Here is a 20,526-nt window from a genome sequence, read left to right on the forward strand (position 1 = left end):
TTCCATGTCCTTATTAATATTATCCGTGGTTCACAGATCATTTTTCTGGTTTCCTTTAGTTGTTTGTGATTTTTATACCAGCTTTTTGAGAATTTTCGTAATAGTTTAATTATTAATCTACTAAACACAGTGTCTAGGATTCCTCAAGGATGGTTTCTGCCAGCTGATTTTTCTGTGAGAATTGGCAGTTTTCTTGGTGCTTTCTATACTTTGTGGGTTTGGTTTTGGTTTTGGATTTTTTTGTTTTTTGTCCAAAGCTAAACATTTGAAGTGCTTGCTATTTTAATTTTACAAGCTGCCGTCATTCATTGGTTTGGTGACTTTTCTAAAGTGCTTTTGCAAAGACTGCGAAGACTCGGTCATGTGGTTACTGAAGTCCCAGTTCCTTCAGCTTGTGCGCATGTAGTATTTCCACAGAGTTCCTTGAGTGCTGGGCGATGACCACACGCCTTTCCCTGTGTTGTAGATGGCCGCTGGCTGGGGCGTCCCTTCAGTCCTTCTCCAGGTTATTTATAGCTCGCTCTTAGCCTTCACACACCTGCATTTGAGCACACCAGTGCCATTATTGCATTTTTCCTACAGGGTCAGCCAGGTGTGAAAGCTTATGGCCTTCTCAAGTCTTCTGTGAGCTCGTACTCCACTCTGGACACCTGTGTGAATTTCTCAGGCTGCCAGTAGATGCAGGCACCTTTAAATGCCCAGTCTTTCCACAGAAACTCTCTCCCCAGACCTTCCTCCCAGGCGCTAGCCAGTCTGTTTTAAGCCTCAACTGTAATCTTCCATTTTACCCATCTGGGGGTTCATATTCATCTTGCAATGTTTTGAACTCTACCATTTGCTTTTCTACCATGAGTGAGGTTTGGTTTTTATGTATTGAAGAGTAGAACAAGAGAAAAAAAGAGAGAGAATGAATGGGACTATCTTTCATTTGCTGACGTACTTCCCAAGGAGCCACAAGAGCCAGGTGTGGGCCAGGCTGAAGCCAAGAGGCAGGAACTCCAATCGGTCATCTCCCACTGCCTTCCCAGGTGCATTAGCAGGGAGCTGCATCAGAAGCTGAGTGGTCCAGACTCGAATAGGCATTGGTAGCAAGCGGTGCCTTAATGACTGTGTCACAAAACCAACCTCCAAGTTCTGACTTTTGATGACAGTTCATGGAGCAAGTCATTCTACCTCCCTGTGCCTCCATTTCTTTTCATGTATAAAATAGAAATAATAGCAGTAGTTCACTGGATCATTTAAAATATTCCAGATTGTGCTGCTATAACAGAAATTTCCTAGATCTCTGTAGCTTAAAGCAGAATTATCTTTTTTAATGGTTCTTGCCCTACTTGTATTGATTGTCTGAAAGGGACTCTTCATGAAAACTTCACCCCAGTTCTAGGCTGCATTGCAGTAACTACCTCCTCAAATGGTAGAGAAAATTCTCACTTTGCCTGTTTAGAACCCAGGTGACACAAGTCATTTCTACTTTCATGAACCAAAGAACAACACATGTGTTCTGAAATCCAGTTCATGCAGAAGCTGAATGTTGTCATATACTATGAAAGAGAAAAGCCCCAATAACTATCATACTGCCTGGTAAGGTTTGTAGGAGAAAAAAAATAATTAATGTTAGTTAAATGATCAGAAGGGTGTTCAATCTTGTAATTGCTATATACCAGCATCTTAAAAAGTTACATGAAAAATAAACAGTATGAAAAGATGGATGTATGGATTTCAAAAGTTTAGGCACCAAAATAAATTTATATTTTAATTCTGTTTTTCTATGTACTTTTTGAAATAGCCTATCTGTACTTTTAAATGTATACATTTAGTATTCAACCATGATTCTGAGCCATTTTATCTGTGATTTAAATCTGGAAAGACTGCTGATCTCCCATTAACCCCCTACTTACAAAAATAGCTACTGCCACCTTCTTCACTATAGCCTAATTTCAGTTAGGTTATTATACTCTTAACATTAAAAGTGGTGCCTGGCAGTGAATATTAAGAGCAACATGCAGTAAAATAACTAAAAGGAAAGCCACATTTTAAAATTAGCCATTTCTTATTATAATTGCCACTGTCTCAATAGAAGAAGTTCTTGTGTTTTCCATGATATTCAGTTAAATCACTAAAAATTAAGAATTTTGAGCAGAAACTTTTAGGAGGGTCAGTTTATACCTAAAATGAAACAAAATTCTATAATGGAAACATAAGTGACTCCTAGATTTTTGATGATAAAATATATTGATAACCCAATTGTATCAATTGATTTTTTTCCAGGAAGCTTTAAAGAAAATGCCCCTGCCTCCTGTTAGGTAAGTAAACATCTACACACTGGATTCACTGATTCAGTGTCTACAGGAAGGCTTCCATCACTGGAGCGTTGCCGCTTCCCACAGCCACTCTAAGTTTACATTTTGTGGTGATTCCTGTAGTAAGCACAGATTTGTGAAATAGTTTCTGAACTCTATGTGTAACAAAACAGCACTATTGACTCATGGTACACGTAAAATAGTCTTTGTTCATGGTTGGAGTAGTTTCTGATTCAGAATTAAATATCTATTTATTATGTGGCCAAATGAAACAGAAGTTTAGCACAGTGCCTAAATTTTCAAATGCTATGGCCTGCTACAATAATCAAGGAAAATAAGGTTTTTCCAAAGACTGTGCCTTTAAAATGGCAAGTACCATGGGATCCTCAAGGAACAAGCCAGGAATTGAATTTTATTCCTCCTTGGAACAGAGTCTTGCTGCTAATTAGTCTGCTTTATTAGGGCTGTGACTCCATATGGATTAAAAATAAATGACTAGCCTCTGCATCATCCTTTCTCTGGAAATCTGTCTTACGCAAAGCCACTTCTCCAAACGTGATTTCAAATCATTCCTGCCCAATTTCAAATAAAAGAGAGCAAACTTGAGAACATTCTTATTTTTTTGAATCTCAAGTTCCTGTTACTTTCCCAACCTCGGTTCTGACGAGAAGTTGACAGTCCCATCGAGATAGCCTTCACGTTTACTCGTTTTATTCTATATTAAACTCAGATTTCCATGTTTGGAAGAGTGTTCCAACTTCAAACCTTTGTTCCTAACTCAATGCGAGGAGACACATCTGCCTTTGGAGATGCTGGTCACCACCTCAAAGTGAGCTGTGAAATCCCCAACCAGTAACAAAGATACTGACTGCATTAGTACAAGCAAGTCTACAAGAAATAATTTGTGAGACTTTTTGAATCAGGCCCACATTATGCCTTAGAGAATTCTTAGGAATCTAGTTAACTGGATGGGGACCACTGGTCTAATTACTAAGAAAATAGAATATAACAATATTAACTTAGATTTGTGTTGAATACTCATAGATGAGTGATACTTCTGATGCTAAATCCCTATCATGGGGGTGGGGAGTAGGCACATGATGGGATTATCCAGGGCCACATAGCTTGTAGGGAGCGATTCTGATACTTGATGACTGCCACAAGAAACTGCCATCCAAGCTCTGTTTTCCAGGACACACGTACGAGCAGCCTGATAGCACCTGATAATATCAATAGGGGAAAAGTCCAAAATCATGCAAAATACTTCATTACCTATGTGTCAAAAAATGTAGATCAAAAGCTTCCTACCCTATGGAGAACTTGGAAGATTAGAAAACTAAGATCTGAATAGCCGTCTCCTAGATGCAGCAGGTGTTCGCCTTTCCATGTTGCTTGCTGTCTACCTGCTCCAAGCAGTGACTTTGATCTAGAACCAAACTGCAAATTTTTTTTTTTAATCTTTTATTTAATGAATATAAATTTCCAAAGTACGTCTCATGGGTTACAATGGCTTTCCCCCCCATACCGTCCCTCCCACCCACCACCCTCCCCTTTCCCACTCCCTCTCCCCTTCCATTCACATCAAGATTCATTTTCGATTATCTTAGTATACAGAAGATCAGCTTAGTATACTTTAAGTAAGGATTTCAACAGTTTGTTCCCACACAGAAACATAAAGTGAAAAATAATAGATGATTTTTTTTTAAATGATGATGAAATCAGATCAGACCTATTGTCATGTTTAATCCCAGTGAGAGTCAAGTTGGGAATTGATAGTTTCTTTTCTTTTTTTTTTTTTTTTTAACAGAAGATCAGTTTAGTGTACATTAAGTAAAGATTTCAACAGTTTGCACCCCCATAGAAACACAAAGTGAAATATACTGTTTGAGTACTCGTTATAGCATTAAGCCTCAGTGTACAGCACATTAAGGACAGAGATCCTACATGAGGAGTAAGTGCACAGTGACTCCTGTTGTTGACTTTACAAATTGACACTCCTGTTTATGGCATCAGTAATCTCCCTATGCACCAGTCATGAGTTTCCAAGGCTATGGAAGCCCCTTGAGTTCTCCGACTCTTATCTTGTTTAGACAAGGTCATAGTCAAAGTGGAGGTTCTCTCCTCCCTTCAGAGAAAGGCACCTCCCTCTTTGAAGACCTGTTCTTTCCACTGGGATCTCACTCACAGAGATCTTTTTGCCAGAGTGTCTTGGCTTTCCATGCCTGAAATACTCTCATGGGCTTTTCAGCCAGATCCGAGTGCCTTTAGGGCTGATTCTGAGGCCAGAGTGCTATTTAGGACATCTGCCATTCTATGAGTCTGCTGAGTATCTCACTTCCCATGTTGGATCACTCTCCCCTTTATTTATTCTATCGGTTAGTGTTAGCAGATACTAGACTTGCTTATGTGCTCCCTTTGACTCTTAGTCCTTTCATTATGATCAATTGTGAACTGAAATTGATCACTTGGAATAGTGAGATGGCATTGGCACATGCCACCTTGATGGGATTGAATTGGAGTCCCCTGGTATGTTTCCAACTCTACCAATTGGGGCAAGTCAGCCCGAGCATGCCCCAAATTATACATCTCTTCCCTCTCTTATTCCCACTTTTATGTTTAACAGGGATCACATTTCAGTTAATTTTCAACACTTAAGAATAACTGTGTGATAATTACAGAATTAAACCAGTCATATTAAGTAGAACAGACAAAAAAAAAATACTATGAGGGATAATGTATTAAGTTGTCCATTAGCAGTCAGGGCTATGCTGATCAAGTCACCATTTCTCATAGTGTCCATTTCACTTCAGGAGGTTTCCTTTTTGGTGTTCAGTCAGTTGTCACCGATCAGGGAGAACATATGGTATTTGTCCCTTTGGGACTGGCTTACTTCACTCAGCATGATGTGTTCCAGATTCCTCCATTTTGTTGCAAATGACTGGATTTCGTTGTTTCTTACTGCGGTATAGTATTCTAAAGAATACATATCCCATAATTTCTTTATCCAGTCTACCGTTGATGGGCATTTAGGTTGGTTCCAGGTCTTGGCTATTGTGAATTGTGCTGCAATAAACATTAGGGTGCAGACCGCTTTTTTCTTTATCAATTTAAACTCCTTTGGGTAAATTCCAAGGAGTGGGATGGCTGGGTCGAACGGTAGGGTTATATTCAGGTTTCTGAGGAATCTCCAGACTGATTTCCATAGTGGCTTAACCAGTTTGCATTCCCACCAACAGTGGGTTAGTGTCCCTTTTTCCCCACATCCTCGCCAGCATCTGTTGTTGGTAGATTTCTGTATGTGAGCCATTCTAACCGGGGTGAGGTGAAACCTCATTGTGCTTTTGATTTGCATTTCCCTGATTGCTAGTGACCTTGAACATTTTTTCATGTGCCTGTTGGCCATTTGGATTTCCTCTTTTGAAAAATGTCTATTGAAGTCCTTGGCCCATCTCTTAAGTGGGTTGTTGGTTTTGTTTTTGTGGAGTTTCTTGATCTCTTTGTAGATTCTGGTTATTAACCCTTTATCTGTTGCATAGTTTGCAAATATTTTTTCCCATTCTGTCGGTTGTCTCTTCACTCTCCTGACTGTTTCTTTTGCAGTAAAGAAACTTCTCAATTTGATGCAATCCCAATAGTTGATTTTGGCTTTGACTGTCTGTGCCTCCCGGGTCTTTTCCAGAAATTCTTTGCCTGTGCCAATATCTTGAAGGGTTTCTCCAATGTTCTCTAATAACTTAATGGTGTCAGGACGTAGATTTAGGTCTTTAATCCACGTTGAGTGGATTTTTGTGTAAGGTGTAAGGTAGGGGTCTTGCTTCATGCTTCTGCACGTGGAAATCCAGTTTTCCCAGCACCATTTATTGAATAGACTGTCCTTGCTCCAGGAATTAGTTTTAGATCCTTGATCAAATATAAGTTGGCTGTAGATGTTTGGGTTGATTTCTGGTGTTTCAATTCTGTTCCATTGGTCTATCCATCTGTTTCTGTACCAGTACCATGCTGTTTTGATTACAACTGCCCTGTAGTATGTCCTGAAGTCTGGTATTGTGATGCCTCCGGCTTTGTTTTTGTTGTACAAGATTGCTTTAGCTATTCGAGGTCTCTTGTGCCTCCATATGAATTTCAGCATCATTTTTTCTAGATCTGCGAAGAATGTCTTTGGTATCTTGATTGGGATTGCATTGAATCTATAAATTGCTTTTGGGAGAATGGACATTTTGATGATGTTGATTCTTCCAATCCATGAGCATGGAAGATTTTTCCATTTTTTGGTATCCTCTTCTATTTCTTTCTTTAAGGTTTTGTAATTTTCATCGTAGAGATCTTTAACGTCCTTGGTTAAGTTTATTCCAAGGTATTTGATTGTTTTTGTAGCTATTGTGAATGGGATTGATCTTAGCAGTTCTTTCTCAGTCATGGCATTACTTGTGTATACAAAGGCTGTTGATTTTTGTGCATTGATTTTATATCCTGCCACTTTGCCAAACTCCTCTATGAGTTCCAATAGTCTCTTAGTAGAGTTCTTTGGATCCTCTAAGTACAGAATCATATCGTCTGCAAAGAGGGATAGTTTGACTTCTTCCTTCTTGATTTGTATTCCTTTGATTTCTTTTTCTTGTCTGATGGCTCTGGCTAAAACTTCCAGAACTATGTTAAATAGCAGTGGTGAGAGTGGGCATCCCTGCCTGGTGCCAGATTTCAGTGGAAATGCTTCCAACTTTTCCCCATTCAATAGGATGCTGGCTGTGGGTTTTTTATAAATTGCTTTGATTATATTGAGGAATGTTCCTTCTATACCCAATTTGCTTAGAGTTTTCATCATGAAAGGGTGTTGAATTTTATCAAATGCTTTCTCTGCATCAATTGAGATAATCATATGGTTTTTCTTCTGCAGTCTGTTAATGTGGTGAATCACATTGATTGATTTGCGAATGTTGAACCATCCCTGCATACCAGGGATGAATCCCACTTGGTCTGGGTGGATGATTTTCCTGATGTGTTGTTGTATTCTGTTGGCCAGAATTTTATTGAGGATTTTTGCATCTATGTTCATCAGGGATATTGGTCTGTAATTTTCTTTCAGTGCTGCATCTTTCTCTGGCTTAGGGATTAAGGTGATGCTGGCTTCATAGAAAGAATTTGGGAGGATTCCCTCTTCTTCGATTGTTCTGAATAGTTTGAGAAGAAATGGGATTAGTTCTTCTTTAAATGTCTGGTAGAATTCAGCAGTGAATCCATCTGGTCCTGGGCTTTTCTTTGTTGGGAGGGCCTTTATTACTGTTTCAATTTCTGTTTCAGTTATGGGTCTATTTAGGTTTTCGATGTCTTCATGGTTCAATTTTGGTAGATTGCATGTGTCCAGGAATCTATCCATTTCTGATAGGTTTTCCTGTTTGCTGGCATACAGGTCCTTGTAGTAATTTCTGATGATTCTTTTTATTTCTGTGGTGTCTGTTGTTACGTTTCCTTTTTCATCTCTGATTTTATTGATTTGGGTCTTTTCTCTTCTTTTTTTAGTTAGTTGGGCCAATGGGGTGTCAATTTTGTTTATTTTTTCAAAAAACCAGCTTCTCGCTTGGCTGATTTTTTGTAATGTTTTTTTGGATTCAATCCTGTTAATTTCTTCTCTGGTTTTAATTATTTCTCTTCTCCTACTAGATTTGGGTTTGGTTTGCTGCAGTTTTTCTAGGTCCTTGAGGTGCGCTGAAAGCTCATTTATTTGGTACCTTTCCAATTTCTTGGTATAGGCACCTATTGCTATAAATTTGCCTCTCAATACTGCTTTTGCTGTATCCCATAAGTTTTGATATGTTGTGTTGTTGTCTTCATTTACTTCCAGAAAGTTTTTGATTTCTCTTTTGCTTTCTTGAATGACCCAGTGTTCATTCAGGAGCATGTTGTTCAGTCTCCATGTGTTTGCATACTTTCTGGGGTTTCCTGAGTTGCTAATTTCCAGCTTCATCCCGCTGTGGTCTGAGAAGCTGCATGGTATGATTCTAATTCTTTTAAATTTGCTGAGACTTGCTTTATGGCCTAGTATGTGGTCAATCCTAGAGAAGGTTCCATGCGCTGCTGAGAAGAATGTGAAGTCTGTAGATGTAGGGTTGAAAGTTCTGTAGATATCTGTTAGATCCATTTGGGCAATAGTGTCAATTAAATCTGCTGTTTCCTTGTTGATCTTCTGTCCGGATGATCTGTCTATTTCTGAGAGTGGAGTATTGAAGTCCCCCAGTACTATTGTATTGGAATCTAAATCTCCCTTTAAGTCCCTTAACATATCTTTTAAATAGACCGGTGCCCTGTAATTAGGTGCATATACATTTATAATAGTTACATCTTCCTGTTGAATTGAACCCTTAATCATTATATAGTGTCCCTCTTTGTCTCTCTTAACAGTTTTTGTATTAAAGTTTATTTTGTCTGATATTAATATGGCTACACCTGCTTTTTTTTGGTTTCTGTTGGCATGGAATATCTTTTTCCAACCTTTCACTTTCAGTCTGCATGCCTCTTTGTTAGAGAGATGTGTTTCTTGTAGGCAACAAATAGTTGGGTTGTGTTCTGTGAGCCAGTCAGCTAAACGGTGTCTTTTAACTGAAGAATTCAGACCATTAATGTTCAATGTGACAATTGATACGTAGTGACTTTGCCCTGCCATTTTCCCGGAAATATTTTCTAGTATATGCTTTGAGCTTCCCATGCTCTTTTACTGGTAGGTGTTCTTCCTTTCCCTTCTTTCATATTGATGGCCGTGTTTCTGTGTTTCTGAGTGTAGCACATCTTTAAGTATCTTTTGCAGGGCCGGACGAGTGGCCACAAAGTCTTTCAATTTCTGTTTGCTATGAAAGGTCTTTATTTCACCTTCATTCACAAATGAGAGCTTGGCAGGATATAATATTCTGGGCTGGCAATTTTTCTCTCTTAGCACCTGTGCTATGTCTCGCCATTCCCTCCTAGCTTGTAGGGTTTCTGATGAGAAGTCAGCTGTGAGTCTGATTGGAGATCCTCTGAGAGTAATCTGACGTTTCTCTCTTGCACATTTTAGGATCTTTTCTTTATGTTTCACTGTGGTAAGTTTAATTACCACGTGTCGTGGTGAGGATCTCTTTTGGTCATGTTTATTGGGGGTTCTATGAGCTTCCTGTACTAGGATATCTCTGTCCTTCTCCAAACCTGGAAAGTTCTCTGCTAGTATCTCACTAAAAAGGGCTTCCAATCCTTTCTCTCTCTCCATGCCTTCAGGAACTCCTAGAACTCGAATGTTGGTTTTTTTAATAGTATCCTGTAGATTCCCAACAATATTTTTCAGGTTTCTAATTTCCTCTTCTTTTCTTTGGTTTGACTGTATGTTTTCCTGTGCTCTATCTTCTAAGTCCGATATTCTCTCTTCTGCTTCACCCATTCTGTTTTTAAGGCTTTCTAATGTGTTTGTCATTTGATCTATTGAGCTCTTCATTTCATTTTGATTTCTCTTGACTATTACACTTTCCTGTTCTACTAGTTTCTGAGTTTCATTTTGACTCTTCCTTAAAATTTCATTTTCACGAGAAAGATTTTCAATCTTGTCCATTAAGGATTTCTGTAGTTCAAGGATTTGCTTTTGAAAACTTCTAAATGTTCTTATCATAAATTTTTTGAAATCCGTATCTTGCATTTCTTCTATCTCATCATCTTCATACTCTTGGCTTGGGGTGTTTTGCTTATTTGGAGGCATCATAGTGTCATCGTTGATCTTGCTCCCTCTATTTCTGTGTTTGTTACTCGGCATAGTTAATTCTTCTTGCGTCACTGTGCGCTTTTTTTTTTCTTTTTTTTTTTTTTTTTATACTGTGTCCATGTTAAGTGGACTGCCTGCTGTTGGAGGAGCCTTGGAGGCTTGAGATGGGTGGGGCCTGAGAGCTCTGCCTGGTTCTTCCAGGTTAAGGGTGTGCAAAGGTGACACCCTCAGGTTATGCGTGGTAAATCTCTCTCTTTTTATTTATTTATTTATTTTATTTATTCAGGGGGTAAGTAACACTGCAGGGCAGGGCTGTGCAGAATTGATGGTATTTAGCTTCCAGTCTTTGGCTCCTCTGGACTCCCACTGGGTTGCCTAGGCTACTGAATTGTAGTGACTCAGTTCCTTAACTCTCCCCCACTGATATGCAAATCCAAAGAGGAGGCCTGCTCTTTGTCTCTTGGGAATTCTTCAAGTCTTGCAGGCTTGTAACCTTTGCAAGGATAGGGGGAAGAGAAACCCCGAAGCTTTTTTTTTTTCCTTCTTTCTGGTAGTGAGTTTGCTGCACTTTCCGGCCCCCCTCTAGATTCTGACCCCCGTTTCCCCACCAATGTCTCGGGTTATTGAGCTCACCTCCCCTTCCAGCGCCGATGTGTGGACTCGGAGCCCTGAGCGTCTCAAGTCTCCCCGCTGTTTTCTGTGTGGCATGCACTCTCCTTGGAGCACTGTCGCGCAGACCCTGGGGCTTCTGCGGCTGGGTCCCGCGACTTTGCTTCCGTGCGGTGGGCGACCTTGTTCTCCCAGTAGGTCGTCCGATTCACGCCTGCTCCATTCAGAAGGGTTTCCCCTGCAATTTTTGTTTGGTTCTATTTTCTGCGGCTACCGTAACTCCCCTTTTGTTAAACTAAATTTTCCTGGACTATCGGTGCGCGCCCTCACTATTCCGCCATCTTGGCTCCCCCCCAAATTGCAAATTTTATGAAAAATAATCCCCCAGTGTAAGTGTGTATGTGTGTGTATTATCAAAAGCTAGGACAGTCTTTTACAAAATAGAAATTTGTTATCACATCCAAGAGCTCTGATATAATATTGTAAAAACATTTCCTAAATTTATTAATAAGCAAAAGAGACTCCTGAGTGTCTTTGACATATTCAGCTGTGCTAGGATTACAATTTGGATACAATTTCTAGCAACAAGCCTCTTTTTATAACAATTAAAGTTAAAAAAAATAACAAAAGCTAACAAATGCAGTTGGTTTCTGTTTAAAATGATAACTCCAATGGCTATAGTTTATTGCTCTATTTTTATATGTAATATGCCTTTATTAATTGACCATACAAGTGTAACTTCCATATGATTTTGCACTGACCTTACCATTCTACTGACTTCCTTATTAATGGATGAGCTAGACAAAAATCTTTTCCTGATACTAATTGTTTCATGTTAATGTAGTATTAATACAAACAGATCAGGTTCGATGTAGTTCATAGAAAAATTCTAAGCATATATTGATATTCCCGTCTTCCCTCTCTCCTTCCGTTTCCTTTCCTTTTCCTTTTCTTCCTCCCTTTCTTTCTTTTACTTTTTGAGATAAATGTTTTTATTTAACATTTCAGAGAAGGGCTTAGTACTTCAGTAAATAAAGAGATTGACAAATAAAAATAAAAAGATCCTAGTTTAGTGGTAATATTGTCAAGGGCTATCAACAGTATCAAAATGGAAAGATGACCATTTCATTCATATACAGCAAATTTTAAAGTAATCACAGCTCATTAAAAACTATAGCAGTATAACTTTCGCAACCATTGGTTTGACAAAGATATAAAACAAAGTTTGACAAAAATATATTTGCAGCAATACTGATACACTCAAGCATTTCTTTCCTGTTTGTTTTGTTTTTGTTTTTTGATAGTTTTTCTTTCTTAATTTTAGCTCCCACATGTAAGAGAGAACATACGGTAGTTGTCTGTCTTTCTTTGGGTTACTTCAGTCAACATGATGTCTCCAAGTGCTCTCATTTTGATGCGAATGGTAGAATTCCATTCTTTTTATATAGTGGAGTAAGATTCCACCATATTATGCCACATTTTCATTATCCGTTCATCTGATGATGGACACCTTGGTTGATTCTATGTGTTGGCTATTATGAACAGTGCTGCTATAAACGTGGTGCAGGTACCTCTTTGATACGATGTATTCATGTCTGTTGGGTACATATCCAGTAGTGGGATTGCTGGATCATCCAGCAAGTCTATGTCTCATGAAACCTCCACACTGTTTTCCACAGTGGCTGCACTAAGTTACAGTCTCACCAGCAGTGCATAAGTGTTTCCTTTCTCCACATCCCCACCAGCATTTGTTTTTCCCTGTCTTTTAGGTAATAGCCACCCTGCAGGGTCAGGTGATATCTCACTGCAATTTTCATTTCTGTTTCTATGATGGCTAGTTAGACTGATTGTTTTTTTTTTCATATATTTGTAAGCCATTTGTATTTTTTCTTTTGAGAACTTTCTATTGAGATCTTTTGCCCATTTCTTAACTGGATTGGTTGTTTTGTTGTTGAGTTTTTTGGAGTTGCTGATATGTTCTAGACATTAATCCTTTGTCTGATAGGTAGCTCACCAATTTTTTTTTCCAATTCTGTTGGATATCTCTTTACTCTCTTGATCAGTTACTGTGCTGTGCAGAGCTTCTGAGTCTGATAAAAATCCCATTTGTTTGATTTTGCATTTGCTGCCTATGCTTTGGAGTAGACAAAAATCTTCAATGGACTTCTATTTCTGTGTTTTTCCACTTTCTAAAAATTAAACTTTAACATTGGTCTTACCTGATATGCAGTCCTTGTCCATATTCTCCCAGGGATCATAAGAGTAAATTTTATAGTCCCTTACTTATTTGTTCATTTACTTATTTTGATCCAGGATCCAACCATGGATCCTGCATGGTAGCTGGTTTTTGTTTGTTTTTGTTTTTTTTTTTTTTTTTTTTTTGACAGGCAGAGTGGACAGTGAGAGAGAGAGACAGAGAGAAAGGTCTTCCTTTGCCGTTGGTTCACCCTCCAATGGCCGCCGCGGCCGGCGCGCTGCGGCCGGCGCACCGCGCTGATCCGATGGCAGGAGCCAGGAGCCAGGTGCTTTTCCTGGTCTCCCATGGGGTGCAGGGCCCAAGCACCTGGGCCATCCTCCACTGCACTCCCTGGCCACAGCAGAGAGCTGGCCTGGAAGAGGGGCCACCGGGACAGAATCCGGCGCCCCGACCGGGACTAGAACCCGGTGTGCCGGCGCCGCAAGGCGGAGGATTAGCCTAGTGAGCCGCGGCGCCAGCCCATGGTAGCTGTTTTACCTTTCACTTTAATTTCCCTGTGAAGGTAAACTCCCTCCCTTTCTCCCATTTTTGTTTCTCATGATATTGACTTTTGTTTTCCTTTAGAGAATACAGTCTAAGTACTTAATAGAATCTTCCCCCATCTGGATGTGCTTGAACGCTTAGTTATGATTAAAAAACTCTGCCAAGAAAAATACAGGTGCTATTGTGCACTCTTTATTCTGTCAGATTCACATAATGAGAGTTCGCCCCTGTTTTGGGGATGCTAAGGCTAATCAGTTGATGAAGATGATTTCTTCAGAATTTCTCCATTGTAAAGTTACATTTTATTGTGTGTATTTATCAAGCTACCTGTTGGGTGTTACTTTGAAACTATGTCAAATCCTGCTCAGTAACCCCTTAGCTGATATTCACCTGGTTATTGCTTGAGTTAATTATTACATTAGTGTTTGCCAAACCAAATCTTTTAGTTTTAAATGTCAATGTTTAGGAACAATAGAAATGGTTAAGGGAGTTCAGGATTGAGGTCAAGAGCTGTATGCATAGTGCACACACAGGTGCATGGCTTCCAGATGTCAAAGAATGATGGTGAACACTTGATCAGGATATTATCCCTAAGAATATAAAAAAGTAAATAAATACCAAGTGGTATTTGATATATTGTGCATGTTCATGAGGCAGCATTTAAGCCATAAACATCATTGCTGATTTTCATAAAGTGCTAGCGAGTAGAACTATCAGGAACTTTTAGGTGTGACCTTGAGCCTACATTTCTCCATGTGTGGAACCGGGAATCAGAATACTGAGGGCTTTAGAGATGCAGATAATGCAGAAGACTCTTAGATTAGTTGAGACAGACACTGCATGTGAAGCACATCTGATACTTCCTGGCAGGTAACATTGATTTTCAGATTCTTGTTACTTTTACTATATTGCAGAGTCCTATGCGCCACTTAACTTAGTGTTTTCCTTTTCTTTTAAAATGACTAACAGGAAACAAAGGGATAGATGGACTAAAATCAATGTAACTTTCAAATTGTTTCTCTGGACCTGTGCGTTCTCAATTAATGGCTTCGCTTTCTACTGTGTGTTCCACTCCTTAAATCCCATGTTCATTGTTTCAAAATGTCCTGCATAGAATCCTTAGGGAATGTGACCTTCATTGTTAAAAGCTTTCATTTATAGAGAGTTTGGTAATGGTGATATTATTCTGCACATATGGCAATGCATTCTATGATGTCATAAATGCAACGGTTATAAATGGTAGATTCCTAAATGGAAATCAGCAGAAATCAGAAAAAATACAGCATAAAAAAAGAAAAATCCACATAAGAAAGAAATTAACAGAGTCCTAATTCCAGGAGCAGGCATGGAAAAATTATTTATGCAACACTTACAAAAATGTTTAATCTGTTTATAAAAAGGTGATATTTCCTTCCAAAAAGAGAGAAGATTTTTTTGTTGATTTTTTTAAACGGCTTGATAATCAGAATGGAAGTTTGCTGTATGCACTGGAAACATAATGTGTTTACTTGAGTCTGTGTGTGTGTTGTAAGAAAGACAGAGAAAAATATTTTTATGCAGAATGGACTGTTTTCAAATTCAAAGTTTGTAAATTTGAATCAGTCCTATGTGGAGTACTACAGCTGGGAAAAGTTTTACTGCATTAAATATCTAGAGAACAGTGTTTGCTTCTGTTCATATTTTGAGTTAAAGTGGCAGTAGTCATGGAAATAGTTTAGGAACTACGTTAATCCCTCCCTGACAAATACAGGCCTGATTTTGAAGGCATCCATGCAGCCTAATCTTCGCACCATATACCTCACAACCGCCAGGACTGCTCGCTGGGAAAGGGGAAGGGGAACGTGCTGATGTTTCCTTGTAAATGATCCAGCTCTTGTTTGGTTTGCCTTTCACTTTGAACTTTTTCTATATCAAAGTCTTGTCTAGTAAGGAAGGAGCTTTGGGGGGATTTCTGACTGACAGGTACCATTACTAATAAATTGCCTCAGAATGTAGAAAGGCGACCCCTCAACTGGTTCAACCACGTTGTTTGCAAACTGTGACTAAATATCAAATTCCAGCATTTTGCTAAGCATTCACCATGGAACAATACAGTTCCACTTTTTAGTACGTTGGCACGGATTGTGTAGGTCATAATTAGGGGTCCAGCCAGGGCTGAATGGAGAAGAATGCACTGTGCAATTGGCTGTAACCAATCTGACCCTGCTTGATCCTCACTCCTTAAGACCCCGTGACCTCCTACAGCCCCTCGCATGATCTTAGCACTGCCTCCCTACCAACCTTTTCATCAGTTGACTTTTTCAAGCCATTACTTTGCTTTGTAGTCTTATCAAGACATTCCTTGTGAGCTGTCATAAATAGTATCTACAAGTTCAAAGTTTTCCCAGCCAGCAAGAAAAGTTGTTCTGTGTGTCTTAGAAAGGCAGGCAAGAAATGTTGCAGAACTTTGCATAAATCGCTTATTTTCAAGTAAGTGTGTATTAGAATTAGGGAAGAACCACACAAGAATGGAATAATGAGGAGAGAGATACAATGTGTCTGCTTAATAATGAAATCTACATAATAAGGATTCCATTTTCCAGGTTTTCTATAATCCATCAGAACCCAGTTCACAGGTGATCTATGACTTCTTGTTGAAAGAAGAAAACAAACCAGAATTTAAAACACTGTCTTCCTTAATTCAGCTGTTTGCTGTTGACAAGAGAAAAAAAAAATAGCTTCAGAAAATCTCTCCATGTAAACAGGAAGACATGACTTTTCAGTGGCATTACTACATACCTTTTGAAATCTATAAAATTCCATAAATAAACACTTTATGCCAGTTGTTTAGTTATAATAATAAAATACAACACCAAAGTATCATCCTAATCAAAAGTCAGCATTTGAAGATGTGGATGCAGCTACATTAGTGGCCTATTTTTTTCAAGTGAGTTTAGCTCAAAGATTGATTTGGCTGATATTTTGGAAGTACCACAGTGGAAGTAACATGCCATGGAGTCCATATTGCATAATATAGCCATCCCTCCTCTGTGGGAGAACAGGTCGCAGGAACCCCCTTGGCTAGCGAACCATGAGTGCTGAAGGCTGTTACATGGTGTGAAGTTTGCAGAAAGTCTAGACACAACCTCACATATGCTTTCAGTGATCCCTGGGTTGCTTGTAATATCGAATGCAATGCAAATAGTATTTAAGTTGTATTTGTTAAGGGAATAATTGCCAAATAATTTCTGGGGAACGGATTTTAGCCTGGCAGTTACGATGCCCGCATGCCACATCAGAGTATTTGCGTTCGATTCCCGGTTATGGCGCCTAACTCCAGCTTCCACTAATGCAGGCCCTGGGAAAAGTGGGGATCGTTCAAGTAATTGGGTTCCTGCAGCGCTTCTGTGTGAGCTGGGTTCAGTTCCTGGCTCCTGCTTACTGGTGTGGGTATTTGTAGTGTGAACCAGACTACAGGAGCTCTCTCGTCCTCTGTCTGTGTGCATCTAAAATGATGTTTAAAAACTAATAAAACCAATTTAAAAATCTATGCCTGTTCAGCACAGAAGAATTTTTTCTCAAATTCCAGTCCACAAGTGGTTGACTCTGCAATTGGACACGGCCAGCTGTAATTAGGAAGCAAAAGGAATGCAGCGTTTTAGTAGCCCTGAGAGATGAATCGTTCCTGACAATAAATGTTCCATTCTATCCTATTCCGTTCGATCCCATCATGCTTAATGATTTGTGCTTTCGGCTTTATCCCTAAATGCGGTTAGCTGTCAAAACCAAAAATAAAATCAACTTGCAAAAATTACTTTTTAAAACAGTGCAGTGCTACCAGTTTCTCTGTATTCCAGAATTAGATATCGCAGAGTATGGAGAGAAGGCTCTCGCTGGCTACCTCGCTCGCTCTCCCTCCCCCCAACTCTGCGTATGTGTGTGTTGACGTTTCTGAGACATGGTCAGCTTTTTCTCGTCCTGACTTCTACATACAGCCCCACACAGACACACACAGACATGCACATCAAGAATCGTGAATGCATTGACCCACTGCGAGGTTATATTCCTGGGGTTTATGAAAAGTTCCACCTTCTCGAGGAAAACTGGGACAAGTGCTTTCTCATAGTCATGGCTGTGCCAGTGTGAAGCAGCCTCCTAGGTGCAGACATCCTGGGAAAAACGTCAGCTGGCCCTTGAGACTCCAAGGTGGAGAAACACAGGCACTTCTGAATGCTCCAAGGCACAGGGTAAAAGGTTCCCCAAGCACTTTGCCATTTCCGTGTTAATTCAGTTTGTAGAAACATATAATTAGAAGCTCTAAATACCTGCATTTTTCTTTTCTTTATGAGAAAAGCATGTGGTCATGCACAAAGCAACGAACACCCTGGGAACAGAACCTTTGTGGGGTGGCCCTACCCCTCCTGCCGAAAGGCCAGGACTGCTACATGTCCAACAGAAAACAAAGAAACCCAACGCTCTGTGCCTTTATTGGAAGCTAGCACCTCTCCTTAAGACCCAAACGGCGCTTTCATGTAGCATAAGTAATTTTCTTCTTTACAGGTGTTGAACAAAGTAGCCTGCGGAGTGTGCAGTCTGGGTTGGGAATTAAATCCAGGCTCCTTGCTCAACAGTCTAATATATCACCGTGTAGGCACGAGGCTGACATTGAAAGAATGCCTTTTATCTTGAAAATTGCAGAAGAAAAGGCTCTGTGATGAACTACCATGATCACGTGTTATAAATGAAAATGTAGGTTGTGTAAATTCATCCATATATTTATGCATGGAGGTTAGTGTACAAAAATCATACAATTCATGTGAACTTGGGTTTTCCTTTAATACTTGATTATACAAGGCAAGAAGATAAAATTAGTTTACTTTTGTTAATTCTTGAACAAGAATAAAAAGCTCTGTAACAGTCTCCTACTTTTCATTTAATTTTGTCTTCCTCAGTGGAAAATTGCCTTTAAAAATCAATTATAGCTAATTAATACCACTCCATATGTGGTTTGTATTAATCTATACAAACAAAAGAAATGAGAACTTTTAAGTAAAATTTACCTTTGTATTTCTTTTTGTAAAATTAATATTCCTGCACTTTGCGCCTACAATGGAAGGAACTGGCAAATCATTGCAAAATTCCCTGAGAAGCAAAATTCATACATGAGTTTTATAGCCTCTATCTGAATTAATTTGTTTCTGGAATACCTATTTCCACAGTTCATTTGCCATGGTTTAGTTTTTCTCACCTAACTTATTCTGTCCAGTTAGTTATTGAAAAATTCACTTTCTTTATCCTTCTCATTTGGAAACTATTAGGTGAAACACAATTTTGTTATTCCTTTTAACTCATGAGGAATTAAAAAAGCAACGTCTTGTACCCATGGATGAGAAAATGAGTAGCCTTCAGTTAAGGATTCCTAGTGAATACTAAATTAAATGTGAATATCGTCAAAGTTTCATCCCCTTCAGCTTTCAATCTGAAAACATTAGGGCAGCAATTAAAAGCCCAGGCAGCAGCAGAAATGGGTCTGCTGGGAGAGGTACCGTGGATATGTGCATGGTACGGCAGAACTGGCACAGATTCTAGAAGGATACAGAACCATGGAGCAACAGATAATGATGTAAATTTCCTTTTAAAGGCTTCAGCTGGGAGCTGAGGAAAGAAGGTGATGTGAAGTGAGTGGTATCTTCCAGTCACCTTGCTGAGAAGTGAGTTGGCAGGTTACATACTGCAGTGATATTGATCAGGGCCAAAAAAAAGTGAGAAAAAGGCCCCAGGCTCCTTCATGTTAAACGAAACAGCATAAAGCTTTTTGTGTAGGCTCTGCAAAATGTCATGCACACAATAAATGGTAGCAATTATGACTTCCAGTAATGAGGGGTGGAGTGCAAGTCAAGATTTTGGACTCTTAGAAGACCTGTTGCGTAGGAAGGCAAGGCAGTAGCTGGGTTATACGTTTTTGAAGGGGGAGAGGCAGAGTCGAAAAACAAATGCTCGTCAACATTTGCTTCATTTGCTCGTTTTCACCATTCAAAACCAGACCGCCCTGGCCATTAGGAAAAGCAAATCAAACAAGACCTAAATCATCGAGCCGGCTCACAGGTGGAAGGCAAAAGCAGTCTTTCTATTTACCATGCGCCATGCCCAGTATTATAAGCCTTTGTGATTTATCTTATTTAATTATTACAAAGCCCTGTGTCTCAGGGCCACTGTCCCAGAATTGGCGTATCTTTCTAATATGTTAGTTTACAAATAAGGAAACTAAGGGCCATGGGGTTAACTATTGAAAAGCACTGGCCTACAGGGTTTTGTCTGATTCTCTGCAGTGCTACATTAAATGTCAAAGGCTCCCTGCACCCACGTCTGATTGTGTTAGAAATCAAATGGGCAGGGGCCAGAGCTGTGGCAGAGTGGGGTTAAGCTACTGCCTGCAACACCAGCATCCTATATGAGCACTTGCATCCTCTATGAGTGCCAGGTGCTCCACTTCCAATCCAGGCCCCTTCTAATGTGCCTAGGAAGGCAGTGGAAGATGGCCCAAGTGCTTGGGCCCCTGCCATCCACATGGGAGACCTGAATGGAGTTCTAGGCTTGTGACTTTGACCTGGCCCAGCCCCAGCTGTTGCAGCCATTTGGAGAGTGAACAAGTTTTCATTTTTCTGATTGGTGATTATTTGATCTTTTACCAGGACAAAAAGTTAGATGTCTTTCATTTATTCTGTAAAATTATACTCATGGTTTCATAATTCATGATGATATCTCAAAAGTCATGATAATACTCATATTCAGTTTATTCTAAATATTGCCCTTTGTCTACTTAATGGGTTAAATCTTTTTAAAGTCTTTTTAGTCTAGAATTTCATGCTTATTTACATCATTTTCTTACATCTAATACATGTGATTTCCGAAAGTGTATTCCCTCTCCTTTTCACTCATGGTACACTGTTCCCCTGTGAGTTTTTCTGCTTTATGTCTGTGCATAAAAATTCGGAATTGAAGCTACGATTTTGTCGTGTAGATTTTGCATTTGCATCCATTAGTTGCCCGGGGTCCGCCACCAACTAAGTTGTGTAAAGTTGAGGATCGAATGTACATAAAGATCATATTATGTTTATAAATTCTCAACGGATAATGTTTCCCCCACTTCACACAAAATTGGTGACATGAGAAAGTTTATT

General features: G+C 39.4%; 1 protein-coding gene across 1 annotated transcript in view; it reads left to right on the forward strand.

Annotated features, from left to right (window-relative positions):
• SEMA3A (semaphorin 3A) overlaps nucleotides 1–20,526 on the forward strand; it is a 488,303-nt gene that overhangs the window by 63,537 nt on the left and 404,240 nt on the right. The gene's annotated exons all lie outside the window — the stretch shown is intronic.

This window comes from Oryctolagus cuniculus, chromosome 16, assembly GCF_051225735.1.
Source record: "Oryctolagus cuniculus isolate XC-2025 breed Fujian yellow rabbit chromosome 16, ASM5122573v1, whole genome shotgun sequence".
NCBI lineage: Eukaryota > Metazoa > Chordata > Mammalia > Lagomorpha > Leporidae > Oryctolagus > Oryctolagus cuniculus.